The 10,267-nt window shown below is 44.3% G+C and overlaps 1 protein-coding gene across 7 annotated transcripts in view; it reads right to left on the minus strand.

Annotated features, from left to right (window-relative positions):
- LOC116359994 (syntaxin-binding protein 4) overlaps positions 1-10,267 on the minus strand; it is a 142,080-nt gene that overhangs the window by 83,964 nt on the left and 47,849 nt on the right. The window lies entirely within an intron of this gene.

Raw genomic sequence — 10,267 nt, forward strand, 5'->3', positions numbered from 1 at the left:
AGGAAGAGGAGGTGAACTCTAAAGAGAGGAAGAGGAGGTGAACTCTAAAGAGAGGAAGAGGAGGTGAACTCTAAAGAGAGGAAGAGGAGGTGAACTCTAAAGAGAGGAAGAGGAGGTCAACTCTAAAGAGAGGAAGAGGAGGTGAACTCTAAAGAGAGGAAGAGGAGGTGAACTCTAAAGAGAGGAAGAGGGGGTCAACTCTAAAGAGAGGAAGAGGAGGTCAACTCTAAAGAGAGGAAGAGGAGGTCAACTCTAAAGAGAGGAAGAGGAGGTCAACTCTAAAGAGACGAAGAGGAGGTGAACTCTAAAGTGAGGAAGAGGTGAACTCTAAAGAGAGGAAGAGGAAGTGAACTCTAAAGTGAGGAAGAGGAGGTGAACTCTAAAGAGAGGAAGAGGAGGTCAACTCTAAAGAGAGGAAGAGGAGGTGAACTCTAAAGAGAGGAAGAGGAGGTGAACTCTAAAGAGAGGAAGAGGAGTGGAACTCTAAAGAGAGGAAGAAGAGGTGAACTCTAAAGAGAGGAAGAGGAGGTCAACTCTAAAGAGAGGAACAGGTGAACTCTAAAGAGAGGAAGAGGAGGTGAACTCTAAAGAGAGGAAGAGGAGGTGAACTCTAAAGAGAGGAAGAGGAGGTCAACTCTAAAGAGAGGAAGAGGAGGTCAACTCTAAAGTGAGGAAGAGGAGGTGAACTCTAAAGAGAGGAAGAGGAGGTGAACTCTAAAGAGAGGAAGAGGAGGTGAACTCTAAAGAGAGGAAGAGGAGGTGAACTCTAAAGAGAGGAAGAGGAGGTGAACTCTAAAGAGAGGAAGAGGAGGTGAACTCTAAAGAGAGGAAGAGGAGGTGAACTCTAAAGAGAGGAAGAGGAGGTGAACTCTAAAGAGAGGAAGAGGAGGTGAACTCTAAAGAGAGGAAGAGGAGGTCAACTCTAAAGAGAGGAAGAGGAGGTGAACTCTAAAGAGAGGAAGAGGAGGTGAACTCTAAAGAGAGGAAGAGGGGGTCAACTCTAAAGAGAGGAAGAGGAGGTCAACTCTAAAGAGAGGAAGAGGAGGTCAACTCTAAAGAGAGGAAGAGGAGGTCAACTCTAAAGAGACGAAGAGGAGGTGAACTCTAAAGTGAGGAAGAGGTGAACTCTAAAGAGAGGAAGAGGAAGTGAACTCTAAAGTGAGGAAGAGGAGGTGAACTCTAAAGAGAGGAAGAGGAGGTCAACTCTAAAGAGAGGAAGAGGAGGTGAACTCTAAAGAGAGGAAGAGGAGGTGAACTCTAAAGAGAGGAAGAGGAGTGGAACTCTAAAGAGAGGAAGAAGAGGTGAACTCTAAAGAGAGGAAGAGGAGGTCAACTCTAAAGAGAGGAACAGGTGAACTCTAAAGAGAGGAAGAGGAGGTGAACTCTAAAGAGAGGAAGAGGAGGTGAACTCTAAAGAGAGGAAGAGGAGGTCAACTCTAAAGAGAGGAAGAGGAGGTCAACTCTAAAGTGAGGAAGAGGAGGTGAACTCTAAAGAGAGGAAGAGGAGGTGAACTCTAAAGAGAGGAAGAGGAGGTGAACTCTAAAGAGAGGAAGAGGAGGTGAACTCTAAAGAGAGGAAGAGGAGGTCAACTCTAAAGAGAGGAAGAGGAGGTGAACTCTAAAGAGAGGAAGAGGAGGTGAACTCTAAAGAGAGGAAGAGGAGGTGAACTCTAAAGAGAGGAAGAGGAGGTGAACTCTAAAGAGAGGAAGAGGAGGTCAACTCTAAAGAGAGGAAGAGGAGGTGAACTCTAAAGAGAGGAAGAGGAGGTGAACTCTAAAGAGAGGAAGAGGGGGTCAACTCTAAAGAGAGGAAGAGGAGGTCAACTCTAAAGAGAGGAAGAGGAGGTCAACTCTAAAGAGAGGAAGAGGAGGTCAACTCTAAAGAGACGAAGAGGAGGTGAACTCTAAAGTGAGGAAGAGGTTAACTCTAAAGTGAGGAAGAGGAGGTGAACTCTAAAGAGAGGAAGAGGAGGTCAACTCTAAAGAGAGGAAGAGGAGGTCAACTCTAAAGAGAGGAAGAGGAGGTGAACTCTAAAGTGAGGAAGAGGAGGTGAACTCTAAAGAGAGGAAGAGGAGGTCAACTCTAAAGAGAGGAAGAGGAGGTCAACTCTAAAGAGAGGAAGAGGAGGTGAACTCTAAAGAGAGGAAGAGGAGGTGAACTCTAAAGAGAGGAAGAGGAGATCAACTCTAAAGAGAGGAAGAGGAGTAGAACTCTAAAGAGAGGAAGAGGAGGTCAACTCTAAAGTGAGGAAGAGGAGGTCAACTCTAAAGAGAGGAACAGGTGAACTCTAAAGAGAGGAAGAGGAGGTGAACTCTAAAGAGAGGAAGAGGAGATCAACTCTAAAGAGAGGAAGAGGAGGTGAACTCTAAAGAGAGGAAGAGGAGGTGAACTCTAAAGAGACGAAGAGGAGGTGAACTCTAAAGTGAGGAAGAGGTGAACTCTAAAGAGAGGAAGAGGAAGTGAACTCTAAAGTGAGGAAGAGGAGGTGAACTCTAAAGAGAGGAAGAGGAGGTCAACTCTAAAGAGAGGAAGAGGAGGTCAACTCTAAAGAGAGGAAGAGGAGGTCAACTCTAAAGAGAGGAAGAGGAGGTGAACTCTAAAGAGAGGAAGAGGAGGTGAACTCTAAAGAGAGGAAGAGGAGGTGAACTCTAAAGAGACGAAGAGGAGGTGAACTCTAAAGTGAGGAAGAGGTGAACTCTAAAGAGAGGAAGAGGAAGTGAACTCTAAAGTGAGGAAGAGGAGGTGAACTCTAAAGAGAGGAAGAGGAGGTCAACTCTAAAGAGAGGAAGAGGAGGTCAACTCTAAAGAGAGGAAGAGGAGGTGAACTCTAAAGAGAGGAAGAGGAGGTGAACTCTAAAGTGAGGAAGAGGAGGTCAACTCTAAAGAGAGGAAGAGGAGGTGAACTCTAAAGAGAGGAAGAGGAGGTGAACTCTAAAGAGACGAAGAGGAGGTGAACTCTAAAGTGAGGAAGAGGTGAACTCTAAAGAGAGGAAGAGGAAGTGAACTCTAAAGTGAGGAAGAGGAGGTGAACTCTAAAGAGAGGAAGAGGAGGTCAACTCTAAAGAGAGGAAGAGGAGGTCAACTCTAAAGAGAGGAAGAGGAGGTCAACTCTAAAGAGAGGAAGAGGAGGTGAACTCTAAAGAGAGGAAGAGGAGGTGAACTCTAAAGAGAGGAAGAGGAGGTGAACTCTAAAGAGACGAAGAGGAGGTGAACTCTAAAGTGAGGAAGAGGTGAACTCTAAAGAGAGGAAGAGGAAGTGAACTCTAAAGTGAGGAAGAGGAGGTGAACTCTAAAGAGAGGAAGAGGAGGTCAACTCTAAAGAGAGGAAGAGGAGGTCAACTCTAAAGAGAGGAAGAGGAGGTGAACTCTAAAGAGAGGAAGAGGAGGTGAACTCTAAAGTGAGGAAGAGGAGGTCAACTCTAAAGAGAGGAAGAGGAGGTGAACTCTAAAGAGAGGAAGAGAAGGTGAACTCTAAAGAGAGGAAGAGGAGGTGAACTCTAAAGAGAGGAAGAGGAGGTGAACTCTAAAGTGAGGAAGAGGAGGTGAACTCTAAAGAGAGGAAGAGGAGGTGAACTCTAAAGAGAGGAAGAGGAGGTGAACTCTAAAGAGAGGAAGAGGAGGTGAACTCTAAAGAGAGGAAGAGGAGGTCAACTCTAAAGAGAGGAAGAGGTGGTGAACTCTAAAGAGAGGAAGAGGAGGTCAACTCTAAAGAGAGGAAGAGGAGGTGAACTCTAAAGAGAGGAAGAGGAGGTGAACTCTAAAGAGAGGAAGAAGAGGTGAACTCTAAAGAGAGGAAGAAGAGGTGAACTCTAAAGAGAGGAAGAGGAGGTCAACTCTAAAGAGAGGAAGAGGAGGTCAACTCTAAAGAGAGGAAGAGGAGGTGAACTCTAAAGAGAGGAAGAGGAGGTGAACTCTAAAGAGAGGAAGAGGAGTGGAACTCTAAAGAGAGGAAGAAGAGGTGAACTCTAAAGAGAGGAAGAGGAGGTCAACTCTAAAGAGAGGAACAGGTGAACTCTAAAGAGAGGAAGAGGAGGTGAACTCTAAAGAGAGGAAGAGGAGGTGAACTCTAAAGAGAGGAAGAGGAGGTCAACTCTAAAGAGAGGAAGAGGAGGTGAACTCTAAAGTGAGGAAGAGGAGGTGAACTCTAAAGAGAGGAAGAGGAGGTGAACTCTAAAGAGAGGAAGAGGAGGTGAACTCTAAAGAGAGGAAGAGGAGGTGAACTCTAAAGAGAGGAAGAGGAGGTCAACTCTAAAGAGAGGAAGAGGAGGTGAACTCTAAAGAGAGGAAGAGGAGGTGAACTCTAAAGAGAGGAAGAGGAGGTGAACTCTAAAGAGAGGAAGAGGAGGTGAACTCTAAAGAGAGGAAGAGGAGGTCAACTCTAAAGAGAGGAAGAGGAGGTGAACTCTAAAGAGAGGAAGAGGAGGTGAACTCTAAAGAGAGGAAGAGGGGGTCAACTCTAAAGAGAGGAAGAGGAGGTCAACTCTAAAGAGAGGAAGAGGAGGTGAACTCTAAAGAGAGGAAGAGGAGGTCAACTCTAAAGAGACGAAGAGGAGGTGAACTCTAAAGTGAGGAAGAGGTGAACTCTAAAGAGAGGAAGAGGAAGTGAACTCTAAAGTGAGGAAGAGGAGGTGAACTCTAAAGAGAGGAAGAGGAGGTCAACTCTAAAGAGAGGAAGAGGAGGTCAACTCTAAAGAGAGGAAGAGGAGGTGAACTCTAAAGTGAGGAAGAGGAGGTGAACTCTAAAGAGAGGAAGAGGAGGTCAACTCTAAAGAGAGGAAGAGGAGGTCAACTCTAAAGAGAGGAAGAGGAGGTGAACTCTAAAGAGAGGAAGAGGAGGTGAACTCTAAAGAGAGGAAGAGGAGATCAACTCTAAAGAGAGGAAGAGGAGTAGAACTCTAAAGAGAGGAAGAGGAGGTCAACTCTAAAGTGAGGAAGAGGAGGTCAACTCTAAAGAGAGGAACAGGTGAACTCTAAAGAGAGGAAGAGGAGGTGAACTCTAAAGAGAGGAAGAGGAGATCAACTCTAAAGAGAGGAAGAGGAGGTGAACTCTAAAGAGAGGAAGAGGAGGTGAACTCTAAAGAGACGAAGAGGAGGTGAACTCTAAAGTGAGGAAGAGGTGAACTCTAAAGAGAGGAAGAGGAAGTGAACTCTAAAGTGAGGAAGAGGAGGTGAACTCTAAAGAGAGGAAGAGGAGGTCAACTCTAAAGAGAGGAAGAGGAGGTCAACTCTAAAGAGAGGAAGAGGAGGTCAACTCTAAAGAGAGGAAGAGGAGGTGAACTCTAAAGAGAGGAAGAGGAGGTGAACTCTAAAGAGAGGAAGAGGAGGTGAACTCTAAAGAGACGAAGAGGAGGTGAACTCTAAAGTGAGGAAGAGGTGAACTCTAAAGAGAGGAAGAGGAAGTGAACTCTAAAGTGAGGAAGAGGAGGTGAACTCTAAAGAGAGGAAGAGGAGGTCAACTCTAAAGAGAGGAAGAGGAGGTCAACTCTAAAGAGAGGAAGAGGAGGTGAACTCTAAAGAGAGGAAGAGGAGGTGAACTCTAAAGTGAGGAAGAGGAGGTCAACTCTAAAGAGAGGAAGAGGAGGTGAACTCTAAAGAGAGGAAGAGAAGGTGAACTCTAAAGAGAGGAAGAGGAGGTGAACTCTAAAGAGAGGAAGAGGAGGTGAACTCTAAAGTGAGGAAGAGGAGGTGAACTCTAAAGAGAGGAAGAGGAGGTGAACTCTAAAGAGAGGAAGAGGAGGTGAACTCTAAAGAGAGGAAGAGGAGGTGAACTCTAAAGAGAGGAAGAGGAGGTCAACTCTAAAGAGAGGAAGAGGTGGTGAACTCTAAAGAGAGGAAGAGGAGGTCAACTCTAAAGAGAGGAAGAGGAGGTGAACTCTAAAGAGAGGAAGAGGAGGTGAACTCTAAAGAGAGGAAGAAGAGGTGAACTCTAAAGAGAGGAAGAAGAGGTGAACTCTAAAGAGAGGAAGAGGAGGTCAACTCTAAAGAGAGGAAGAGGAGGTCAACTCTAAAGAGAGGAAGGGGAGGTGAACTCTAAAGAGAGGAAGAGGAGGTGAACTCTAAAGAGAGGAAGAGGAGGTCAACTCAACAGAGAGGAAGAGGAGGTCAACTCTAAAGAGACGAAGAGGAGGTGAACTCTAAATGTACTGTACTTGTGGGTCGTTCTGGTTAAAAACATCCACTACAGATGAATGGACCCAGAAGGCAGGACCTCTAAGGCTTGGTGGTGCCGACTCCATTTTGTACGACTGTGTGTCTGCATACCAAGTCCAGGACAGTCAGGATATGATTTACAACATGTATCTATCTATACAGCAACCAGGGTGATGTGTTTTGCTGTGTAGGGACAACTGTCTTATTTACCATGCCTATTCACCATGACCACGATATCTTAGTGGGAGGACTTTGAGAATACTGTGTGTGTGTGTGTGTGTGTGTGTGTGTGTGTGTGTGTGTGTGTGTGTGTGTGTGTGTGTACATATGAATTTGTGTGTGTGTGTGCATATGTGAGTGTATGTGCATATGTGAGTGTATGTGTGTGTGTGTGTGTGTGTGTGTGTGTGTGTGTGTGTGTGTGTGTGTGTGTGTGTGTGTGTGTGTGCATACGTGTGCATACGTGTGTATACGTGTGTGTGTGTGTGTGTGTGTGTGTGTGTGTGTGTGTGTGCGCATATGTGAATGTGTGCGTGTGTGTGTGTGTGTTTGTACATATGAATTTGTGTGTGTGTGTGCATATGTGAGTGTATGTGTGTGTGTGTGTGTGTGTGTGTGTGTGTGTGTGTGTGTGTGTGTGTGTGTGTGTATGTGTGTGCGCATATATGAACGTGTGCGTGTGTGTGTGTGTGTTTGTACATATTAATTTGTGTGTGTGTGTGCATATGTGAGTGTATGTGTGTGTGTGTGTGTGTGTGTGTGTGTGTGTGTGTGTGTGTGTGTGTGTGTGTGTGTGTGTGTGTGTGTGTGTGTCTGTCTGTCTGTCTGTATATGTGAGTGTATGTGCATATGTGAGTGTATGTGTGTGTGTGTATGTGTGTGTGTGTGTGTGTGTGTGTGTGTGTGCGCATATGTGAATGTGTATGTGTGTGCGCATATATGAACGTGTGCGTGTGTGTGTGTGTGTGTACATATGTGAATGTGTATGTATTGCGCATATATGAACGTGTGCGTGTGTGTGTGTGAACATATGAATTTTTGTGTGTGTGTGCATATGTGAGTGTATGTGCGTATGTGAGTGTATGTGAGTGTATGTGCGTATGTGAGTGTATGTGTGTGTGTGTGTGTGTGTGTGTGTGTGTGTGTGTGTGTGTGTGTGCGCATATGTGAATGTGTATGTGTGTGCGCATATATGAACGTGTGCGTGTGTGTGTGTGTGTGTGTGTACATATGAATTTGTGTGTGTGTGTGCATATGTGAGTGTATGTGCGTATGTGAGTGTATGTGTGTGTGTGTGTGTGTGTGTTTGCACACGTGTGTGTGTGTGTGTGTGTGTGTGTGTGTGTGTGTGTGTGTGTGTGTGTGTGTGTGTGTGTGTGTGTGTGTGTGTGTGTGTGTGTGTGTGTATAGTGTTTGTAGCCTTGTGCTGTCCCGGGGAGTGAACTGAGGACGATTGTAGTAAACAACTGATCTTCTTGTCATTATCCTGGCAGGACAGAACTCAGCGGTTAAAGCCTCACCACATGTCTCACTTCTCTACTACACATACACACGTGCACGCGCCCACACACACACACACACACACACAGAGACTAGCTCTAAAACACTGGTAACTGTTATCTACAGTCTGTTTGTTTCAGTCTGTCTATGGACATGTACAAAACCCTGTACTGTCCTCTGCTCTTAGCCTAGTTTTCCTGCCACTTGATCTATATAGACAGGTTAACCTACAGTATAGATCCAGTACTCATAGATCTATGACAGGTTAACCTACAGTATAGATCCAGTACTCATAGATCTATGACAGGTTAACCTACAGTATAGATCCAGTACTCATAGATCTATGACAGGTTAACCTACAGTATAGATAATGTACTCATAGATCTGTGACAGGTTAACCTACAGTATAGATCCAGTACTCATAGATCTATGACAGGTTAACCTACAGTATAGATCCAGTAATCATAGATCTGTGACAGGTTAACCTACAGTATAGATCCAGTACTCATAGACCATGTCTCTGTGATCTACATAGACAGGTTAACCAACAGTATAGATCCAGTACTCATAGATCTATGACAGGTTAACCTACAGTATAGATCCAGTACTCATAGACCATGGAAGAGACATGTGTTCATCACTATCCAGCAGACTAACAGAACATGGAAGAGACATGTGTTCATCACTATCTAGCAGACTAACAGAACATGGAAGAGACATGTGTTCATCACTATCTAGCAGACTAACAGAACATGGAAGAGACATGTGTTCATCACTATCCAGCAGACTAACAGAACATGGAAGAGACATGTGTTCATCACTATCTAGCAGACTAACAGAACATGGAAGAGACATGTGTTCATCACTATCTAGCAGACTAACAGAACATGGAAGAGACATGTGTTCATCACTATCCAGCAGACTAACAGAACATGGAAGAGACATGTGTTCATCACTATCTAGCAGACTAACAGAACATGGAAGAGACATGTGTTCATCACTATCTAGCAGACAAACAGAACATGGAAGAGACATGTGTTCATCACTATCTAGCAGACTAACAGAACATGGAAGAGACATGTGTTCATCACTATCCAGCAGACTAACAGAACATGGAAGGAACATGTGTTCATCACTATCTAGCAGACTAACAGAACATGGAAGGAACATGTGTTCATCACTATCTAGCAGACTAACAGAACATGGAAGAGACATGTGTTCATCACTATCTAGCAGACTAACAGAACATGGAAGAGACATGTGTTCATCACTATCTAGCAGACTAACAGAACATGGAAGGAACATGTGTTCATCACTATCCAGCAGACTAACAGAACATGGAAGGAACATGTGTTCATCACTATCTAGCAGACTAACAGAACATGGAAGAGACATGTGTTCATCACTATCTAGCAGACTAACAGAACATGGAAGAGACATGTGTTCATCACTATCTAGCAGACTAACAGAACATGGAAGAGACATGTGTTCATCACTATCCAGCAGACTAACAGAACATGGAAGGAACATGTGTTCATCACTATCTAGCAGACTAACAGAACATGGAAGGAACATGTGTTCATCACTATCCAGCAGACTAACAGAACATGGAAGGAACATGTGTTCATCACTATCTAGCAGACTAACAGAACATGGAAGGAACATGTGTTCATCACTATCTAGCAGACTAACAGAACATGGAAGAGACATGTGTTCATCACTATCTAGCAGACTAACAGAACATGGAAGAGACATGTGTTCATCACTATCTAGCAGACTAACAGAACATGGAAGGAACATGTGTTCATCACTATCCAGCAGACTAACAGAACATGGAAGGAACATGTGTTCATCACTATCTAGCAGACTAACAGAACATGGAAGAGACATGTGTTCATCACTATCTAGCAGACTAACAGAACATGGAAGAGACATGTGTTCATCACTATCTAGCAGACTAACAGAACATGGAAGAGACATGTGTTCATCACTATCCAGCAGACTAACAGAACATGGAAGGAACATGTGTTCATCACTATCTAGCAGACTAACAGAACATGGAAGGAACATGTGTTCATCACTATCCAGCAGACTAACAGAACATGGAAGGAACATGTGTTCATCACTATCTAGCAGACTAACAGAACATGGAAGGAACATGTGTTCATCACTATCTAGCAGACTAACAGAACATGGAAGGAACATGTGTTCATCACTATCTAGCAGACTAACAGAACATGGAAGGAACATGTGTTCATCACTATCTAGCAGACTAACAGAACATGGAAGGAACATGTGTTCATCACTATCTAGCAGACTAACAGAACATGGAAGGAACATGTGTTCATCACTATCTAGCAGACTAACAGAACATGGAAGAGACATGTGTTCATCACTATCCAGCAGACTAACAGAACATGGAAGGAACATGTGTTCATCACTATCTAGCAGACTAACAGAACATGGAAGAGACATGTGTTCATCACTATCTAGCAGACAAACAGAACATGGAAGAGACATGTGTTCATCACTATCTAGCAGACTAACAGAACATGGAAGAGACATGTGTTCATCACTATCCAGCAGACTAACAGAACATGGAAGGAACATGTGTTC

Source organism: Oncorhynchus kisutch, unplaced genomic scaffold (assembly GCF_002021735.2).
Source record: "Oncorhynchus kisutch isolate 150728-3 unplaced genomic scaffold, Okis_V2 Okis06b-Okis10b_hom, whole genome shotgun sequence".
Lineage (NCBI taxonomy): Eukaryota > Metazoa > Chordata > Actinopteri > Salmoniformes > Salmonidae > Oncorhynchus > Oncorhynchus kisutch.